Source organism: Dipodomys spectabilis, unplaced genomic scaffold (genome assembly GCF_019054845.1).
Source record: "Dipodomys spectabilis isolate Male_0828 unplaced genomic scaffold, ASM1905484v1 ptg000477l, whole genome shotgun sequence".
In the NCBI taxonomy this organism is placed as follows: Eukaryota; Metazoa; Chordata; class Mammalia; order Rodentia; family Heteromyidae; genus Dipodomys; species Dipodomys spectabilis.
This window is the reverse complement of record NW_024871154.1, coordinates 535897-558889: the sequence shown is the minus strand read 5'-3', so window position 1 is coordinate 558889 and position 22993 is coordinate 535897. Positions and strand designations below refer to the sequence as shown.

Sequence of the window (22993 nt, the reverse complement as noted above, 5' to 3'; positions counted from 1 at the left end):
TTTTTATTTTTGGTCGGTCGTGGGGCTTGAACTCTGAGCTTGGGCGCTGTCCCTGTGCTCTTCAGCTCAAGGTGAGCACTCTATTGCTTGAGCCACAGCGCCACTTCTGGTTTTCTAGTGGTTTATTGGAGATGAGTCTCACGGACTTTCTTTCCCAGGCTGGCTTTGAACTGCAGTCCTCAGATCTCAGTCTCCTGAGTAGCTATGATTACAGGTATGAGCTACTGGCGCCTGGCTTCCAATTCTATTTATTTTAATTCCATTTTGTAGTTTAATCATAGTCAGTTTTAAAAGACTGGCAATTTCTATGAAATTCCCAGACTTTTTTTTTTTTTTTACTTTTTATTGTAAAAATACTGTACAAAAGGGTTACAATTACATGAGCAAGATAATGAGTATATTTCTTATCAAACATTGTTGCCTCCTCCTCTGTTTCCCTTTCCTATCCCTTTACCATCTCTCCACCCCCAAAGTTGTAAAATGTGATTGTGACATCAATGGGAAGTTCTCTCAGAGTAGACTTCAAGTGCAATGAGCTCACAATTACTTGGCCCAGTCAATATCAATTTCCTTAACACAGAAAAGCCCAACATAACTTTTGTGAGTTCCACCTCTATTTTAAGTATATATGATCCCAATTTGGGGGAAGTACTTTTCTAAGGCGAGAGGCTATTAGTGTTTGAAACAAACACCTGATACTTCTGTTGTTTGATATTGCAATGGAACTTTATCCCCTTCATATCTACTGTATAATGTTGGTGTCTACATGCTCCCCCACCAGACTGAGATTTACATAAGTATTCAAAGCTTTCCTTCTTCTAATACCTTTATTTAAAAAAAAAAAAAAGTTTAGTCTTTTTGTAAAGACTAAACAGTTACAGTTACATAAGTAAGGTAATGAGTACATTTCTTTTTAATACCTTGTCAGTGTGAGGATTCTAAAACTAAGGTTAAACTCAAGTGACGTAAATGTAATTTTTTGTGTATATTAGCTACAGCAACACATGGAATATAATTTCAAAAGTGTATGTAGGTCGCCATGAATACACAGCCGTTAAGCCGCGAAGGCACGGCTTAGAACACTTTATGGGACCAGAGCTTGGGCTCCTGGCCCCCAGTTTCCCTGATGGCGAACCACTCTCGGGTGCGCGATGCCTCAGTTCAACCACCTCCACTTCCCAAGCAGCAGGCCTGACGCCAGGCTACAAGCAGGTGCAAAAGGGTCATGGCACAGGGCGAGGCCTGGGGTTATCCCCGCCCTTCGGAGACATCGGCTTCCGGGGCAGTGGCAGGTAGGGGCTTGTCTGGCCTGCCAGTCCTCTCTAGGTGTCCTGTTCGGACCTCTGCAGTTCCTGACTGTCATTCGCCCTCGCCTCCCTGCCAGCCACCTTAGCTAACTTAATGCAGGAATATCTCAGCGCGCTCCCCACAGAGATGGCTTACAAGGGGCAAAAGCTAGCTGAACAGATATTTCAAGGAATTATTCTTTTTTCTGCAATAGTTGGATTTATTTATGGGTGCGTGGCTGAACAGTTCGGGTGGGCAGTCTATATAGTTATGGTCAGATTTGCTTTTTCGTGTTTGCAGACACTTCCTCCATGGCCGTCTATCGAACACATCCCCTCAAATGGTTACCTGTTCACGACTCAGGAACAGAAGACAAGAAAACAAGGTATAGAAAATTTAAGAGGCATGCTAAAAATAATTGATTGGGGTTTTCATGACTCAACACCATTTTTGTCTTCTCTGAGATGAGATAAATTGCTCTCATAACCAAATCATGAGCTTAAAACTCCCTAGTCTCATAAACACAGCTTCACTTAGATTTAGTTTTCTTTATATTTCTTTTTTTTTTTTAATTTTATTTTATTTTATTTGAGAACATACTGTACAGAGGGGTTACAATTACATGGTCAGGAAATGCATACATTTCTTACCAAGCATTGCAGCCTCCTCCTTTGTTTACCCTTCACCTCCCTTCCCAGCCTCCCCCCTCCCCCCACCCAATCATACCCCCTCTTCCCCCCCTCCGACATTGTAAAGCTGGTTTTGACATGACATTTTGTACTTCTCATTGTTGCAACAGGTCCACCTGAATCCTTAAACGACTTGTTTGTCCCCATCTCCTCCACATGTTATACTGACATCAAATATAGTGAAAGCAGGGGTTACACTGTGGGGGAGGGACATACAAAGCAACCAAGAAATAATCTTATAAATGCGTTAGAAACACATGCATGAAAGAAACAAAAACATTAAAATACATATTTGAGGGTTCGTTTTCCTAACATCACATTCTCTGACTTTTTCCGCTTGACTCATACCTATACTAGATATTGCAAATAAGGGAAACCATGGGACCTATGTTTCTTTGGACCTGGCTTACTTCACTTAATATAATTTTTTCCAAGCCTTTCCATTTCCTAACAAATGGGGAAATGTCATTCTTTCTGATGGAGGCATAGAATTCCATTGTGTATATATACCACATCTTCTTGATCCATTCATCTATTGAGGGGCATCTGGGTTGGTTCCATATCTTAGCTATGGTAAATAATGCTGCAATAAACATAGTTGTGCTGGTAGCTTTAGTGTGGTCTTTTTTGTAAACATTAGGGTAAATGCCCAAAAGTGGGATTGCTGGGTCATAGGGGAGTTCTATGTGAAGTCTTTTGAGGAACCTCCATACTGCTTTCCAAAGTGGTTGAACAAGTTTACATTCCCACCAACAATGAAGTAAGGTTCCTTTCTGTCCACATCCCCTCCAGCATCTGTTGTTTTTAGAGTTCTTGATTTTTGCTGTTCTAACTGGAGTGAGGTGATATCTCAATGTTGTTTTGATTTGCATTTCTTTTATGGCTAGGGATGTTGAACATTTCTTCATGTGTCTATTGGTTATCCTTCTTTCTTTTCAGAGAAGCTTCTCTTTAAGTCTTTCACCCACTTACTTATTGGGCAGTTGTTTCTTTGAGGATTTGTTGTTGGGTGGTTTAATTTTTTGAGTTCCAAGTATATTTTAGATATGAGACCCTTGTCCGTTGTATGGCTAGTAAAGATCTTCTCCCAGTCCGTGGGCTTTCTATTGATCTTGCTAGCTATGTCATTTGCCATGCAGAAGCTCTGCAACCTTATACAATCCCATTTGTCCAACCTTTCTTTGATTTGTTGTGTTTCCGGGTCTCTATTCAGAAAATTTCGGCCTGAGCCAAGGAGACCCAGGGTTTCTCCTATTCCATCCTGTAATGTTTTCAGAGTGTCTGCTTTGAGTTCAAGGTCTTTGATCCATTTGGAGTTGATTCTGGTGCAGGGTGATATATAAGGATCTAGCTTTAGTTTTCTACATGTAGTTAACCAGTTTTGCCAGCACCATTTACTGAAGAGGCTGTCTGTCTTCCATTCTATTGTTTTAGCTCCCTTATCGAAGATTAGATGGCTATAGGTCTGTAGGTTCATTTCTGGGTTTTCAATTCTATTCCATTGGTCCTGAGGTCTGTTCTTATGCCAATACCAAGCTGTTTTGATTACTATGGCTTTATAGTAGAGTTTGAAATTTGGTATTGATATTCCTCCAGCAGTGTTCTTTCCGTTGAGGAGCGTTTTTGCTATTCGGGGTCTTTTATTGTTCCATATGAATTTTTGGATTGCCTCTTCTATTTCCTTGAAGAATGAGGGTGGAATTTTGATAGGTATTGCGTTGAATTTGTAGATAGCCTTGGGAAGTATTGCCATTTTCACGATGTTAATCTTTCCAATCCAGGAGCATGGGAGGTTTTGCCATTTTTTAAGTTCTGTGTTGATTTCCTTTTTCAAGATGTTAAAGTTTTCATCATAGAGGTCCTTCACTTCTTTAGTTAAGTTAATTCCTGCATGCAGTATGTCTGCTCCCGTTCTCAGCAAGAAATTAATCTGCTGAGCTCACTGTGGTATCATTTCTAGTATAAAAAGAGAAGAAGACAGCTTGAGCACTCCACTTCAAATTGGAGACTCCCCCAGCTCTCCTCAACATGGAATGTATGTATTCTAGCTTTCTGTATCAGAGAATGTGTCTACTGCTGCTTTTGTCAGCACAAAATGTTTCACCAGTTCTCCTCAACATGGAATGTGTCTCCAAAAGCTCCCTTCTTAATGAAATGTATGTCCTCCAATCTTCTAATCATGCAATGCTTTTCAACTCGGTCTGCTTATGAATGAAATTTATGTACTTGAGTTCTCCTATGCAAAGTACACATGTAGTCCAAATCTAGTCCAGCACTATGAGGAAACAATCATCCAAGCTCTCCTCAATAGGGAATATACCTGTGCTTCCCACAAAAACCTCTAGAATGAATACGTTCCTGTTCGGATCAGCAGTGAATCAATCTTCTCTAGGTCTGTTTAGCAAAGATAGTCTGTCATGGAATTATCTCGCTCTGTACTCAGCATGGTATATAGGACTGCTCTATGAACTGCAATCCATCTGTCTGAGCTCCACCAACTCAGGTATGTGTCAAATTGGGGTCTCCTTAGCTTGGAATCCTTTATCCTTCTTTCTCATTCATTATTTACAAATGCATCTTTCCATCTCTTCAGGATGGAATCAATGCCTTACATCTCTTCATATAGTGAAACTGATCTTCGCCAATACTTTCAGAATGGAATATTTTGGCATCATCTCTATTCAGCATGGAATATTTGGTTCTTCTCAGCATGACATCATCCATGTATTCCAGCTCTGATCAGCAGGGTAAATGATAATTCCAGTATTATGTTCAATACAGGTGAAATGATTTGCTAATTTTCCTCTTGTTCTAAAAATGCATCCCTTTCGTAGCAGGTGCCAGCAGGAGGTGAGTCAGCAGCAGTTGCCTTCATCAAGGAATACACCTATTCAAGTGCTCCTCAGCATGCATCTTTCTACTCAGGATCTCAGCATGGTGCGTGTTGAAAGCGACTGTCATCAGCAAGGTAAGTGCCAATGTAAGCATTCTTTAGCATGCCCTCTTAGTAGCATAGTGCTCCCTGTCACAAACTGTTTCTACTGCTGTTCTCTTCAGCATGAGATCTGTTTCCCTCCATTCTACTCAGTGTGACTCACTTGAGTGATCTCTAGGCCATTCAGTTACCTAGAACCTGCATCCTCCTTGTAGAATTTGATCTGGTCACATACACTCTGCATGGCATATGTCCACAGCTTTCATCCTCAGAGAGGTAAATGTGTGTTTTAGCACCATTCTTCGTTTGGACTTGGCTTGGAATGCATTTGCCTCCAGCCATATTTCCCCAGGAAGCATTTTATCACATCCAGCTGTCTTCACCAAGGAATACATGTTCTCTACGTGTGCCAGCTGGGATTCCTGTGCTCAGCATGTCAGGCTGGCAAGTGCTATAGGAAGTTCTCCTTGACAAGCAAGGTATACATCAACTCCAGTTTTTGGCAGCATGGAGACTTGCTACTTCCTGCTCCTTGTAATGGAATATCTGTGCTGTATCTCTGAGCACGTCTAGTACAGGCACTAAGCCCAGTACAGAAAGGAGTGTGTCTTCTCCAACTCTTTTCCTCATGGAATCCATCACCCATTCAGGGAAGGCCTTGCCAGCCTGTCTTGACTTTATGAATCTAGATATCAGAATGAAATATATGCACAGGTGTTAACTGAATATGGAAGGTCTCATTTCCAGCTGCACAAAACATGGAATGCAAGTCTTCTCATTTGTTGTTAGTGGAGTGAGAATGGACCAGCTCTCCTTCCCTGGGAATGTGTATCAATGTATTCTCGATACAAAAACTTTTCTCCTCCAGTGCTTCTGAGCATCAGATGCATTTCCCATGACTATCTTCAGCACAGAATGCATGTAATCCAGATGTCTACAACAGGGAACACATTGCTTCCGATGTTTTATCTGAAAAAAAAAATGCCTTCATGAGGCTGGGAAGGGTGGCTCAGTGGTAGAGCGCTTGCCTTGCATGCCTGAGGCCCTGGGTTCAATTCTTCAGCACCAAATAAGCAAAAAGAACAAAGACAGAAGTAATGTTGTGGCTCAAGTGGTAGAGCGCTACCTGTGAGCTGAAGAGCTGAGGGACAGCGCCCAGGCCCAGAGTTCAGGCCCCACGACCGGACCCCCCAAAAAAAGAAATGTCTTCACTACATCTAATGGTTTCCCTGAGGCAGTTCCTGGCAAAGAAACATCAAATCCAGCTCTGGCCATCAAGGGAGGTTTGAACTCCAGGATCCTCCTGCATGCAGTAGGGACTTTTGAATATCTGCCATAGAATGGATTAGATCCTGTTCTCCTCACGAAGGTTTAAGAGTCTATTTCCTCAAGTTACTTCATGGCTTCTTCTCTAGCTCATTTCTCCTTACCAGGGAATGCATGGAATTGCTCTCTCTTTGGCTTGGAATGTCTCTATTTAGTCTCTCAGGATGGCATGTCTTGAAAGAAGCTTTAAATGTGGCATTCTGCGGGATGCAGTTGGATCGTCAATGATACTTGGTCTAGAATGCCTCAACTTAGTATACAATATAAATGTTGAGGCCATCCCTGCCTGGATTCTGTCTATATCTAATCCTATCATCTTGAAATTAATGTAGCCAAAGATTGCAATGCTCCTTGGCATGAAATGTGAGTAGTCATCGTCTGCTGTACATGAATTGCACCATGGGTGCTATCTTAGGAAAGATTTGCTTTCCACCCATACAAGGCTTGCAGTTCTTCTCCTCCAATCCCTGTGAGAATGGAGTGAGATTCAATATTCAGCAAGCTAGAGCTCTTGTTCCAGCATCCCTCTGCCAGGAGCATGTACTCCAGATGAGCAAACCATGCATGAATCTTATACTCCAGATAAGCACACTATGCAAACTGTTTCTCCAGCTTTCCTCCACTTGTAATATGTTCATACACCTTCACTCAATGTTGAATGTCTCTCCTCAAATTTTTCAATCAGAATGTCGTGAGTCTCCTCCAGTTTTGAGCAAGAGGAATATGACTTATCTAGTTTTTTGGCATGTACAATACTTCTGTTTCAGTGGTCTGTATGTGGAATATATATTCTCCAATTCCAGGCATATGGAATAGGTCTCCGCCAACTTTGGGGCCAGGCCTCTTCAGCATTGTGGTGAGCAGGAAAGTTAATGTCTGCAGCTTGTCTTGCCAGGAATGGGGCTCCCCCAGCCTTCCTCCTGTGGCATCTGTATGCTTCAGTGCCTCTCAGCAAAGAATGTGTCTATCCAGTTCACAGTCTACAATCTACCACTTCCAGCATATCTTAAGTTGGAATCCATTTGTCTCAGTTGTCCTGAAGATGGAAAATGTCAAGGGCTGGTCTCTACAGACTGGAGGCCATCTCCTTTAGCTCATTCTAGAAAGGAATAGATCCACTCTGCTGTTGCTCAGCAAGGAATGTACCTGTCCTTACTTTCTGGAGCATGACGTGGATGCATCCCAAGTCTCCCAAGCATTGCTATAATCGATTCCAGCTCTTTTCAGGAACTTGAATGTCCCCTTGAGGATTCCTGAACATGGAAATATGCCCAACTACCTACCTACAGCATGGGACACATGTGCTCCTGTTCTCCTTGGCCTGGAATGCATCATTTCCAAACATCCTTGAAAAGTTCCGAACTTAGTTGGGGTAAGCATTTGTTATCATCTCCTTTCTGTATCCTCATGCAGTACTGCATCTTATCCCTCATTGCTCACAGCAATGAAATCGGCCCAATCCACCTCATTTCTCATGGGCTATGTCTCCCTCATGTCTCTGCAGGAAGGAATGACGCTACCGTGGCTCTCCATAGCATGGAATGTACACGTGCAGCTCAACTCAGCAGGTAAGTGTCATTTCCTGCTTTCCTTGTGGTGGCAGCTGTGAACTCCAGGTGTGCTGAGAATGGAATCTGTGTAATGCAGCCCTCCTCAGGTAAGTAATTATTAACAAAGTTCTCCTCAGCATGTTGACATGTGTACTTATAGCATAGGACGGGTCTACTCTAATCCTCAACATATAGACTGTCACTCTCTTGTCTCGTTACACTGGAATGTGTGAACTCCAGGGATTTACGGCATGGCATGAGATTCCACCATGCCTCCTGAACTTGGAATGAGTCCCTTCCATCTGCCTTCACTGAACAAGTTGTTTACTCCAGCTGTCTTGAGCAAGGAATGCTCCTGCTCATTTTCTCCTCAGCATTAGATGTGTGTCCCTTACCCTTTTCCATGAAGAACATGCTTTCATTTAAGCAAGAAGTGCAACTCCTCAGGCTTTCATCCACATGAGTCCTGTCTACAGCAGCCCTCTTCTTCCCTGACACTTTCTAGTCCCCCATCTTGCAGCCAGGAATCTGTCTGCTGCGGGTTAGGTCATCTTGGAATGCATCAGCTCCATCTCTCTCCATTAAGAGAGGCTCTTGATGAAGCTGAGGCCATCATGGCACTTGTGGAGAGGAGCTCACATCAGCAAAGTGTTCACACTAGCATTCCCCAGGAAGTAACTTGGGAGTATAGCACTCTTTGGCATGGAGTGCATCTACCCCAGCTCTCCTCAGCATGGCATCTGTCAACAGCAGTTCGACTCAGGATGTGCTATGCCTGTTGCAGGTCTAATCAGCATGTATTCTGTCTCTCCACATCAGGCAACCCACCTGCTGTGGATTTCTACAGCAGGGAATGTGTCTTCTCCAATTCTCCTATCCATGGATTGTGTTTCCTCCAACTCTCTTCCATGTGTAATGTATGGCTTTCAAACATTGTCGACATGGATTGCTTTTCTTATAGATACGTTTAGTATGAAACCTATGGATGAGCTTCATTAAACAAGCTGGACATCTGTGGTCAAGTATGTGGAATCGTCCATCTTCTGTTCATCACAGTATGGAATATATAGAGAGAAGCTCTGGCCTTATCAACCTTTCTTCCTGTGTCTGTCATCCCAGAAGTCTTTGATTCCAGCTCTCTTAGGTGTATTCCAAGGCATGTGATGCACCTCACCTAGTTCTCCTGTGGATGTGTTGAGTTTCAGCATCTCTGCAAAGTACACAATGCTTCCACAACCAACTGCCACAAGTGGGTCCCCTCTGCTTGATTTATGCACAAAAAATTTGCATGTGAGGGAATAAAAGCATAGACTATTTCTGCTGCAGCTTTCCTGAAGCCTCATCTTTTACTGCAAGCACTTCAGCATGAGATGGGTTTCTCTGGTTTGCCTCCAATCGTCTGGATTGAATATATCTAGTCTGCCTCTCATCAGGCTGAATTAATCTATTCCTGCTCTACTTGGTTTCGATGAAATAGAGCTACTGGTCTTACTCCAGGTCTCCTGCGGAAAGTCCATGTGAATTCCAGGCCTGGCATCAATCTCATGTTGCTCATTCAAATGAGCCAGAAGTTCATCTATGCTAAGTGTCCTTATCATGGAATGCATCTACATCTGCTTTCCGGGGAATGGGATGCAGGTGTTCCACATCTGCTCAACTTTAAAACCATCCACTCCAGCTCTTTTCAGGAAAGAAAATGTGCACTCTAAGTTTGTGTGTCATGGAATTATCGCACTGTGCTCCGCATGGAATATAGGACCGCTCCCTGAACTGCAATCCATCTATCTGAGCTCCACTTACTCAGGTATGTGTCCAATTTGGGTCACTTTAGCATGGAATTCTTTATTCTTCTTTCTCATTCATTATTTACAAATGCATCTTTCCATCTCTTCATGTGTAGCAGGGGATGAGTCAGCAGCAGTTGCCTTCATCAAGGAATACACCTATTCAAGTTCTCCTCAGCATGCATCTTTCTACTCAGAATCTCAGCATGGTACGTGTTGAAAGCAACTGTCATTGGCAAGGTAAGTGCCCAGGTAAGCATTTTTTAGCATGAAGTCTTAGTAGCATAGTGCTCACTGTCACAAAGTATTTCTACTGCTGTTCTTCTCAGCATGAAATCTGTTTCCCTCCATTCTACTCAGAGTGACTGAGCGGTTTTCTGCTCACACGAGTGACCTCTAGGCCTTTCAGGAACATGAGCTGCTCACACACACACACACTCTGCATGGCATATGTCTGCAGCTTTCATCCTCAGAGAGGTAAATGTGTGTTATAGCACCATTCTTCGTTTGGACTTGGCTTGGAATACATTTGCCTCCAGCCATATTTCTCCAGGAAGGGTTTTATCACATCCAGCTGTCTTCATAAAGGAATACACGTTCTCTACGTGTGCCAGCTGGGATCCCTGTGCTCAGCATGTCAGATTGGCAAGTGCTATAAAAAGTTCTCCTTGGCAAGCAAGGTATGTATCAACTCCAGTTTTTGGCAGCATAGAGCCTTGTTACTTCCTGCTCCTTGTCATGCAATACCTGTGCTGTAGCTCTGAGCAAGCCCATTACAGGTGCTAAGTCCAGAACAGAAAGGAGTGTGTCTTCTCCAACGCTTTTCCTCATGGAATCCATCACCCATACAGGGAAGGCCTTGCCAGCCTGGGTTTACCTTATGAATCCAGTTATCATCACAAATGAATGCACTGTTGCTACTGAATATGGAAGGTCTAATTTCCACTGCACAAAACATAGAATGCAAGTCTTCTCATTTGTTATTAGTGGAGTAAGAATGGACCAGCTCTCCTTCTCTGGGAATGTGTATCCATGTATTCTCTACCCTAGAACTTTTCTCCTCCAGTTCTTCTGAACATCAAATGCATTAAAACGGCTATCTTCAGCACAGAATGCATACAATCCAGATGTCTACCCCAGCGAATACAATGCTTCAGGAGTTTTTTCTGAAAAAAATTGCCTTCTCGGAGCTGGGAAGGGGCTCAGTGGTAGAGCGCTTGCCTTGCATGCCTGAGGTCCTAGGTTCGATTCCTCAGCACCACATAAGCAATAAGAACAAAGCTAGAAGTAGCGATGTGGCAAAAGTGGTAGAGCGCTAGCCTTGAGCTGAAGAGCTGAGGGACATCGCCCAGGCCCAGACTTCAGGTCCCACAACTGGACCCAAAAATAAATTGCCTTCACTACATCCAGTGGTTTCCCTGAGGCAGTTCCAGGCACAGGAATATCAAATCCAGCTCTGGTCATCAAGGGAGGATTGAACTCCAGGATTCTCCTGCATGCAGTAGGGACTTTTGCATATCTGCCATGGAATGGATCAGATCCTGTTCTCCTCAGGAAGGTTTAAGAGTCTATTTCCTCAAGTTATTTCATGGCTTCTTCTCTAGTTCATAGTTCTCCTCACCAGGGACTGCATGGAATTGCTGTCTCTTTGGCTTGGAGTGTCTCTACTCAGTCCCTCAGGATGGCATGTCTTGAAAACATCTCTTATCAGCAAGAACGGTTTTAAATGTGCCATTCTGCAGGATGCAGTCGGATGGTCAGATGATACTTGGCCTAAAATGCCTCAACTTAGTATTCAATATAAATGTTGAGTCCATCACTGCCTGGATTCTGTCTACACCTACTCCTGTCAACTTGAAATCACTGTAGCCAAAGATTGCAATGCACCTTGGCATGAAATGTGAGTGCTTGTCCTCTGCTGTGCATAAATTGCACCATGGGTGCTATCTTAGGAAACATTTGCTTTCTACCCATACAAGGCATGAAGTTCATCTCCAATTCCTGTAAGAATGGAGTGAGATTCAATATTCAACAAGCTAGAGCTCTTGTTCCAGCATCCCTTCACCAGGAGTATGTATACTCCAGATAAGCACACCATGCAAACTCTTTCTCCAGCTTTCCTCCACTTGTAATATGTTCATACAACTCCACTTGATGTGGAATGTCTCTCCTCAAGTTTTCTCAATCCGGAATGTCGTGTATCTCCTCCAGTTTTGAGCAAGAGGAATATGACTTCTCTAGTTTTTTGGCATGTACAATAGTTCTCCTCCAGTAGTCAGTATGTGAAATATATATTCTCCAATTCCAGGCATGTGGAATAGGTCTCCACCAACTTTGAGGCCAGGTCTCTTCAGCATTGTCGTGAGCAGGAAAATTATGTTCTGCAGCCTGTCTGGACAGGAAGGGGGCTCCTCCAGCCTTCCTCCTGTAGAATCTGTATGCTTCATTGCTTCTCAGAAAAGAATTTGTCTATCCAGTTCACAATCTACAATGTATCTCTTCCAGCATATCTTAAGTTGGAATCAATTTATCTCAGTTGTCCTGAAGATGGAAAATGTCCAGGACAGGTCTCTATAGACTGGAGGCCATCCTTGCTCACTCTAGCAAGGAATAGATCCACTGTACTGTTGCTCAGCAAGGAATGTACCTGTTGTTACTTTCTGGAGCATGAAGTGGATGGGTCCCAATTCTCCCAAGCATAGCTATCATCGATTCCAGCTCTTTTCAGGAACTTGAATGTCCCCTTGAAGATTCCTGAACATGGAAATATGCCCAATATCTACCTACAGCATGGGACACATGTGCTCCTGTTCTCCTTGGCATGGAATGCATCATTTCCAAACAACCTTGAGAAGTTCAGCATTTAGTTGGGGTAAGCATTTGTTATCATCTCCTTTCTGTATTCTCATGCAGTACTGCATCTTATCCCTCATTGCTCACAGCATTGAAATCTGCCCACTCGACCTCATTTCTCATGGGCTATGTCTCCCTCATGTCTCTGCAGGAAGGAATGACGCTACTGTGGCGCTCCACAGCATGGAATGTACATGTGCAGCTCAACTCAGCAGGTAAGTACCATTTCCAGTTTTCCTTGTGGTGGCAGCTGTCTACTCGAGGTGTGCTTAGAATGGAATCTGTGTAATGCAGCCCACCTCAGGTAGGTAATTATTAACAAAGTTCTCCTCAGCATGTTGACATGTGTACTTATAGCATAGGACGGGTCTACTCTAATCCTCAACATATAGAGTGTCACTCTCTTGTCTCATTACACTGGAATGTGTTGACTCCAGGGATTTACAGCATGGCATGGGATTCCACCATGCCTCCTGAACTTGGAATGTGTCCCTTCCATCTGCCTTCACTGAACAAGTTGTTTACTCCAGCTGTCTTGAGCAAGGAATGCTCCTGCTCATTTTCTCCTCAGCATGGGATGTGTGTCCCTTACCCTTTTCCATGAGGAACATCCTTTCATTTAAGCAAGAAGTGCAACTCCTCAGGTTTTCATCCACATGAGTCCTGTCTACAGCAGCCCTGTTCTTCGCTGACACTTTCTAGTCCCCCATCATGCAGTCTGGAATCTGTCTGCTGCGGGTTAGGTCATCTTGGAATGCATTGGCTCCATCTCTCTCCATTAAGAGAGGCTCTTGATGAAGCTGAGGCCATCCTGGCATTGTGGAGAGGAGCTCACATCAGCAAAGTGTTCACAGTAGCATTCTCCAGGAAGTAACTGGGGAGTAAAGCACTCTTTGGCATGGAGTGCATCTACCCCAGCTCTCCTCAGCATTTCATCTGTCAACAGCAGCTCGACTCAGGATGTGCTATGTCTGCTGCAGGTCTAATCAGCATGTATTCTATCTCTCTACATCAGCAACCCATCCGCTGTGGAATTCTACAGCAAGGAATGTGTCTTCTCCAATTCTCCTTCCATGGAATGGGTCTCATCCAGCTCTCTTCCATGTGTAACGTATGGTTTTCAAAACTTGTCGGCTTGGATTTCTTCTCCTGTAGATCTGTTTAGTATGAAATCTTTCAATGAGCTTCATTAAACAAGCTGGACATCTACAGTCAAGGATGTGGAATCGTCCATCTTCTCTTGATCACACTATGGAATATATAGAGAGACTCTCTGGCCTTATCAACCTTCCTTCCTGTTTCTGTCATCCCAGAAGTCTTTGATTCCAGCTCTCTTAGGTGAATTCCAAGGTGTGATGCACCTCACCTAGTTATCCTTTGGATGTATTGAATTTCAGCAACTCTGCAAGGTATAGAATGCCTCGACAACACCCTGCCATGGAGTGGGTCCCCTCTGCTTGGATTATGCATGAAGAATTTGCAGCCTCATCTTTTACTGCACGCACTTCAGCATTGGATGTGTTTCCTCTGCTTTGCTTCAGCTCGTCTGGATAAAATATGTCTAGTCTGCCTCTCATCAGGCTGAATTAATCTATTCCTGCTCTACCTGGTTTGGATGAAATAGAGCTACTGTTCTTACTCCAGGTCTCCTGAGGAAAGTCAATGTGAATTCCAGGCCTGGAAGAAATCTCATGTTGCTCACTCAACAGAGCAAGAAGTGCATCTATGCTAAGTGTCCTTATCACGGAATGCACCTACATCTGCATTCCAATAATGGGATGCAGGTGTTCTAGTTCTGCTCAACTTTGAAACCATCTACTCTAGCTCTTTTCAAGAAGGAAAATGGGCACTCTAAGTTTGTCTGCATTGGAATTATCTCACTCTTTCTTTAGCATGGAATTCTTTATACTTCTTTCTCAGTCATTATTTACAAATGCATCTTTCCATCTCTTCATGTGTAGCAGGGGATGAGTCAGCAGCAGTTGCCTTCATCAAGGAATACACCTATTGAAGTTCTCCTCAGCATGCATCTTTCTACTCAGAATCTCAGCATGGTACGTGTTGAAAGGGACTGTCAGCGGCAAGGTAAGTGCTCAGGTAAGCCTTCTTTAGCATGCAGTCTTAGTAGCATAGTGCTCCCTGTCACAAACTATTTCTACTGCTGTTCTCCTCAGCATGAGATCTGTTTTCCTCCATTCTACTCAGAGTGACTGAGCGGTTTTCTGCTCCCTTAAGTGACCTATCGGCCATTGAGGAACTTAGAGCCTGACTCCACCTTGTAGAATATGAGCTGCTGACACACACACACACTCTGCATGGCATATGTCTGCAGCTTTCATCCTCAGAGAGGTAAATGTGTGTTTTAGCACCATTCTTCATTTGGACCTGGCTTGGAATGCATTTGCTTCCAGCCATATTTCTCCAGGAAGGGTTTTATCACATCCAGCTGTCTTCAAAAAGGAATAAACGTTCTCTACGTGTGCCAGCTGGGATCTCTGTGCTCAGCATGTCAGGCTGTCAAGTGATATAGGAAGTTCTCCTTCGCAAGCAAGGTATGCATCAACTCCAGTTTTTGGCAACATGGAGCCTTGCTATTTCCTGCTCCTTGTCATGGAATACCTGTGCTGTAGCTCTGAGCAAGTACAGTACAGGGGCTAAGCCCAGTACAGAAAGGAGTGTGTCTTCTCCAACTCTTTTCCTCATGGAATCCATCACCCATTCACTGAAGGCCTTGCCAGCCTGGCTTGACCTTATGAATACAGTTATCAGCATGAAATGAATGCACTGGTGCAACTAAATATGGAAGGTCTTATTTCTAGCTGCACAAAACATGGAATGCAAGTCTTCTCATTTTTTGTTAGTGGAATGAGAGTGGACCAGCTCTTCTTCTCTCGGAATGTATATCCATGTATTCTTTAACCTAGAATGTTTTTCCTCCAGTTTTTCTGAGAATCAAATGCATTTCCATGGCTATCTTCAGCACAGAATGCATGTAATCCAGATGTCTACACCAGCGAATACATTGATTCAGATGTTTTTTCTGAAAAAAATTGTCTTCACGGGGCTGAGAAGGTGGCTCAGTGGTAGAGTGCTTGCCTTGCATGCCTGAGGCCCTGGGTTTGATTCCTCAGCACCACATAAGCAAACAGAACAAAGCTGGAAGTGGCACTGTGGCACAAATGGTAGAGCACTAGCCTTGAGTTGAAGAGCTGAGGGACAGCGTCCAGGCCCAGACTTCAGGTCCCACGACCAGACCCCAAAAAAAAAAATTACCTTCACTACATCCAGTGGTTTCCCTGAGGCAGTTCCTGGCACAGGAGTATCAAATACAGCTCTGGTCATCAAGAGAGGACTGAACTCCAGAATTCTCCTGCATGCAGTAGGGACTTCTGCATGTCTCCCATGGAATGGATCAGATCCAGTTTTCCTCAGGAAGGTTTAAGAGTCTATTTCCTCAAGTTATTTCATGGCTTCTTCTCTAGTTCATTTCTCCTCACCAGGGACTGCATGGAATTGCTGTCTCTTTGGCTTGGAGTGTCTCTACTCAGTCTCTCAGGATGGCATGTCTTGAAAGCATCTCTTGTCAGCAAGAACTGTTTTAAATGTGGTATTCTGCAGGATACAGTCGGATCATCAGATGATACTTGGCCTAAAATGCCTCAACTTAGTATAGAATATAAATGTTGAGGCCATCCCTGCCTGGATTTAGTCTACACCTATTCCTGTAATCTTGGAATCACTGTAGCCAAAGATTGCAATGCTCCTTGGAATGAAATGTGAGTACTCGTCCTATGCTGTGCATAAAGTGCACCATGGGTGCTAACTTAGGAAAGATTTGCTTTCTACCCATACAAGGCATGAAGTTCATCTCCTCCAATCCCTGTAAGAATGGAGTGAGATTCAATATTCAGCAAGCTAGAACTCTTGTTCCAGCATCCCTCCACCAGGAGCATGTATACTCCAGATAAGCACACTATGCAAACTGTTTCTCCAGCTTTCCTCCACTTGTAATATGTTCATACAACTCCACTCAATGTGGAATGTCTCTCCTCAAGTGTTCTTAATCCAGAATGTCATGGGTCTCCTCCAGTTTTGAGCAAGAGAAATATGACTTCTCTAGTTTGGGGGCATGTGTAATACTTATCCTTCAGTGGTCAGTATGTGGAATATATATTCTCCAATTCCAGGCATGTGGAATAGGTCTCCGCCAACTTTGGGGCTAGGCCTCTTCAGCATTGTCGTGAGCAGGAAAGTTATGTTCTGCAGCCTGTCTCGGCAGGAATGGGGCTCCTCCAGCCTTCCTCCTGTGGAATCTGTATACTTCAGTGCCTGTGTAGAATGTGTCTATCCAGTTCACAGTCTACAATCCTACCACTTCCAGCATATCTCAAGTTGCAATCCATTTATCTCAGTTGTCCTGAGGATGGAAAATATCAAGGCCAGGTCTCTACAGACTGGAGGCCATCTCCTTTAGCTCACTCTAGCAAGGAATAGAACCACCCTACTGTTGCTCCACAAGGAATGTACCTGTCGTTACTTTCTGGAGCATGACTTGGATGCGTCTCGAGTCTCCCAAGCATTGCTATCATCGATTCCAGCTCTTTTCAGGAACTTGAATGTTCCCTTGAGGATTCCTGAACATGGAAATATGCCCAACTACCTACCCACAGCATGGGACACATGTGCTCCTGTTCTCCTTGGCATGGAATGCATCTATTCTAAACATCCTTGAGAAGTTCAGCATTTAGTTGGGGTAAGCATTTGTTATCACCTCCTTTCTGTAGTCTCATGCAGTACTGCATCTTATCCCTCATTGCTCACAGCAATGAAATCTGCCCACTCGACCTCATTTCTCATGGTCTATGTATACTCTTATGTCTCTGCAGGAAGGAATGAAGCTACTGTGGCTCTCCAGAGCATGGAATGTAGCACGTGCAGCTCGACTCAGAAGGTAAGTATCATTTCCAGCTTTGCTTTTGGTGGCAGCGGTGAACTCCAGGTGTGCTGAGAATGGAATCTGTGTAAGGCAGCCCTCCTCAGGTAGGTAATTATTAACAAAGTTCTCCTCAGCATGTTGACATGTGTACTTATAGCATAGGACATGTCTACTCTAATCCTCAACATATAGACTGTCACTCTCTTGTCTCGTTACACTGGAATGTGTGGACTCCAGGAATTTACAGCATGGCATGAGATTCCACCATGCCTCCTGAACTTGGAATGTGTCCCTTCCATCTGCCTTCACTGAACAAGTTGTTACTCCAGCTGTCTTGAGCAAGGAATGCTCCTGCTCATTTTCTCCTCAGCATGGGATGTGTGTCCCTTACCCTTTTCCATGAAGAACATGCTTTCATTTAAACAAGAAGTGCAACTCCTCAGGTTTTCATCAACATGAGTCCTGTCTACAGCAGCCCTCTTCTTCCCTGACACTTTCGAGTCTCCCATCTTGCAGCCTGTAATCTGTCTGCTGCAGGTTAGGTCATCTTGGAATGCATCGGCTCCATCTCTCTCAATTAAGAGAGGCTCTTGATGAAGCTGAGGCCATCCTGGCATTGTGGAGAGGAGCTCACATCAGCAAAGTGTTCACACTAGCATTTCCCAGGAAGTAACTGGGGAGTAAAGCACTCTTTGGCATGGAGTGCATCTACCCTAGCTCTCCTCAGCATGGCATCTGTCAACAGCAGTTCGACTCAGGATGTGCTATGCCTGTTGCAGGTCTAATCAGCATGTATTCTGTCTCTCCACATCAGCAACCCATCCGCTGTGGATTTCTACAGCAGGGAATGTGTCTTCTCCAATTCCCCTATCCATGGGATGTGTCTCCTCCATCTCTCTTCCATGTGTAATGTATGGCTTTCAAGCTTTGTCGACATGGATTGCTTTTCTATAGGTGTGTTTATTATGAAATTTATCGATGAGCTCCATTAAACAAGCTGGATGTCTATGGCCAAGGATGTGGAATCGTCCATCTTCTGTTCATCACAGTATGGAATATATAGAGAGAGACTCTGGCCTTATCAACCTTTCCTCCAGTTTCTCTCATCCCCGAAGTCTTTGATTCCAGCTCTCTTAGGTGTATTCCAAGGCATGTGATGTACCTCACCTTGTTCTCATTTGAATGTATTGAGATGCAGCACCTCTGCAAGGAATAGAATGCTTTGACAACACCCTGCCACGAGTGGGTCCCCTCTACTTGGATTATGCATGAAGAAATTTACATGTTCAGGCATAAAAGCATAGATTATTTCTGCTGCAGCTCTCCTGAAGCCTCATCTTTTACTGCAAGCACTTCAGCATGGGATGTGTTTCCTCTGGTTTGCCTCAGCTCGTCTGGATTGAATATGTCTAGTCTGCCTCACATCAGGCTGAATTAATCTATTCCTGCTCTACTTTGTTTGGATGAAATAGATCTACTTGTCTTACTCCAGGTCTCCTGAGGAAAGTCAATGTGAATTCCAGGCCTGGAATCAATCTCATGTTGCTCACTCAACTGAGCAAGAAGTGCATCTATGTAAAGCGTCCTTATCATGGAATATACTTACATCTGCTTTTCGGGGAAATGGCGCAGGTGTTCTAGTTCTGCTCAACTTTGAAACCATCCACTCCAGCTCTTTTCAGGAAGGAAAATGTGCACTCTAAGTTTGTCTGTCATGGAATTATCTCACTCTGTACTCAGCATGGAATATAGGACTGCTCTGTGAACTGCAATCCATCTATCTGAGCTCCACTTACTCAGGTATGTGCCCAATTGTGGTCTCTTTAGCATGGAATCCTTTATACTTCTTTCTCATTCATTATTTACAAATGCATCTTTCCATCTCTTCATGTGTAGCAGGGGATGAGTCAGCAGCAGTTGCCTTCATCAAGGAATACACCTATTCAAGTTCTCCTCAGCATGCATCTTTCTACTCAGAATCTCAGCATGGTACGTGTTGAAAGGGACTGTCATCGCAAGGTAAGTGCTCAGGTAAGCCTTCTTTAGTATGCAGTCTTAGTAGCATAGTGCTCCCTGTCACTAACTATTTCTACTGCTGTTCTCCTCAGCATGAGATCTGTTTCCCTCCATTCTACTCTGAGTGACTGAGCGATTTTCTGCTCACTGGAGTGACTTCTAGGCCTTTCAGGAACCTAGAGCCTGACTCCACCTTGTAGAATATGAGCTGCTCACACACACACACACACACACACACACACACACACACACACACACACACACACACACACACACACACTCTGCATGGCATATGTCTGCAGCTCTCATCCTCAGAGAGGGAAATGTGTGTTTTAGCACCATTCTTCATTTGCGCTTGGCTCGGAATGCATTTGCCTCCAGCCATATTTCCCCAGGACGATTTTTATCACATCCAGCTGTCTTCACCAAGGAATACACATTCTCTACGTGTGCAGGCTAGGATCCCTGTGCTCAGCATGCCAGGCTGGCAAGTGCTATAGGAAGTTCTCCTTGGCAAGCAAGGTATGCATCAACTCCAGGTTTTGGCAGCATGGAGCCTTGTTACTTCCTGCTCGTTGTCATGGAATACCTGTGCTGTAGCTCTGAGCAAGTCTATTACAGGCACTAAGCCCAGTACAGAAAGGAGTGTGTTTTCTCAAACTCTTTTCCTCATGGAATCCATCACCCATTCACTAAAGGCCTTGTCAGCCTGGGTTTACTTTATGAATACAGTTGTCAGCATGAAATGAATGCACAGGTGCTAACTGAATATGGAAAATCTCAGTTCCAGCTGCACAAAACATGGAATGTAAGTCCTCTCATTTGTTGTTAGTGGAGTGAAAATGGACCAGCTCTCCTTCTTTGGGAATATGTATCAATATATTCTCTACCCTAGAATGTTTCTCCTCCAGTTCTTCTGAGCATCAAATGCATTTCAATGGCTATCTTCAGCACAGAATGCATGTAATCCAGATGTCTACACCAGGGAATACATTGCTTCAGATGTTTTTTCTGAAAAAAATTGCCTTCACGGGGCTGGAAGGTGGCTCAGTGGTAGAGTGCTTACCTTGCATGCCTGAGTCCCTGGGTTTGCTTCCTCAGCACCACATAAGCAAACAGAACAAAGCTGGAAGTGGCACTGTGGCACAAATGGTAGAGCGCTAGCCTTGAGCTGAAGAGCTGAGGGACAGCGCCCAGGCCCAGAGTTCAGGCCCCATGACCGGACCCAAAAAAAAAAAATTACCTTCACTACATCCAGTGGTTTCCCTGAGGCAGTTCCAGGAACAGGAATATCAAATCCAGCTCTGGTCATCAAGGGAGGTTTGAACTCCAGAATTCTCCTACATGCAGTAGGGACTTCTGCATGTCTCCCATGGAATGTGTCAGATCCAGTTCTCCTCAGGAAGGTTTAAGAGTCTATTTCCTCAAGTTATTTCATGGCTTCTTCTCTAGTTCATTTCTCCTCACCAGGGACTGCATGGAATTGCTGTCTCTTTGGCTTGGAGTGTCTCTACTCAGTCTCTCAGGATGGCATGTCTTGAAAGCATCTCTTGTCAGCAAGAACGGTTTTAAATGTGGCATTCTGCAGGATGCAGTCGGATCGTCAGATGATACTTGGCCTAGAATGCTTCAACTTAGTATAGAATATAAATGTTGAGGCCATCCCTGCCTGGATTCTGTCTACACCTACTCTTGTCATCTTCGAATCACTGTAGCCAAAGTGTGCAATGCTCCTTGGCATGAAATGTGAGTACTCGTCCTCTACTTTGCATGAATTGCAACATGGGTGCTATCTTGGGAAAGATTTGCTTTCTACCCATACAAGGCATGAAGTTCATCTCCTCCAATCCCTGTAAGAATGGAGTGAGATTCAATATTCAGCAAGCTACAACTCTTGTTCCAGCATCCCTCTGCCAGGAGCATATATACTCAAGATATGCAAACCTTGCAACCTGTTTCTCCAGCTTTCCTCGCCTTGGAATATGTTCATACAACTCCACTCGATGTGGAATGTCTCTCCTCAAGTGTTCTTAATCCAGAATGTCATGGGTCTCCTCCAGTTTTGAGCAAGAGAAATATGACTTCTCTAGTTTTTTGGCATGGGAAACATTTCTCCTGCAGTGATCAGTATGTGCAATCTATATTCTCCAATTCCAGGCATGAGGAATAGGTCTTCGCCAGCTTTGGGGCCAGGCCTCTTCAGCATTGTGGTGAGCAGGAAAGTTAATGTCTGCAGCTTGTCTTGCCAGGAATGGGGCTCCCCCAGCCTTCCTCCTGTGGAATCTGTATGCTTCAGTGCCTCTCAGCAAAGAATGTGTCTATCCAGTTCACAGTCTACAATCTACCACTTCCAGCATATCTTAAGTTGGAATTCATTCGTCTCAGTTGTCCTGAAGATGGAAAATGTCAAGGGCTGGTCTCTACAGACTAGAGGCCATCTCCTTTAGCTCACTCTAGCAAGGAATAGATCCACTCTACTGTTGCTCAGCAAGGAATGTACCTGTCGTTACTTTCTGGAGCATGACTTGAATGCGTCCCGAGTCTCCCAAGCATTGCTATCATCGATTCCAGCTCTTTCCAGGAACTTGAATGTTCCCTTGAGGATTTCTGAATATGGAAATATGCCCAATATCTACCTACAGCATGGGACACGTGTGCTCCTGTTCTCCTTGGCATGGAATGCAACTATTCCAAACATCCTTGAGAAGTTCAGCATTTAGTTGGGGTAAGCATTTGTTATCACCTCCTTTCTATATCCTCATGCAGTACTGCCTCTTATCCCTCATTGCTCACAGCAATGAAATCTGCGCACTCTAGCTCATTTCTCATGGTCTGTGTCTCCCTCATGTCTCTGCAGGAAGGAATGACGCTACTGTGGCTCTCCACAGCATGGAATGTACACGTGCAGCTCGACTCAGAAGGTAAGTATCATTTCCTGCTCTCCTTGTGTTGGCAGCTGTCTACTCGAGGTGTGCTGAGAATGGAATCTGTGTAATGCAGTCCTCCTCAGGTAGGTAATTATTAACAAAGTTCTCCTCAGCATGTTGACATGTGTACTCATAGCATAGGACATGTCTACCCATATCCTCAACATGTAGACTGTCACTCTCTTTTCTCGTTACATTGCAATGTGTGTACTGGAAGAATTTACATCATGGCATGAGATTCCACCATGCCTCCTGAGCATGGAATGTGCAGCTTCCATCTCCCTTCACTGAACAAGTTGTTTACTCCAGCTGTTTTGAGCTAGGAAGGTTCCTGCTCCATCTCTCCTCATCATGCGTAATTTGTCCACTGAGTGTACCTCCTCAGTTTCTCCTCAGTATGGAGCTTGGTAAATCAACTCTCCTTTTCTTGGACAATTATTCTTACATCCGTCTAAAGCTTGAAATCTGTCTGCTGCATGTTCTTTCATCTTGGAATCCATCACTTCTAGTTCTCTTCATCAAGAGAGTTTCTTGATGGCGCTGAGGCTCTCAGCTTGACATGTGCTGAAAGCAGCTCTTTTCAGTAAGGTAAGTGTCAACTCTGGCATTCTCTGCATGGAATCTGAAGTGTATAACTCTCCTTGGCATTAAGTACATTTACTTCAGTTCTCTTCTGCATAGGAGAGATCT

The 22993-nt window shown here is 44.0% G+C and overlaps 1 pseudogene; it reads left to right on the top strand.

Moving 5' to 3' along the window:
• Positions 1 to 1225: 1225 nt before the first annotated feature.
• LOC122098412 lies at positions 1226 to 1803 on the top strand (annotated as a pseudogene).
• The last annotated feature ends 21190 nt before the right edge of the window (positions 1804 to 22993 follow it).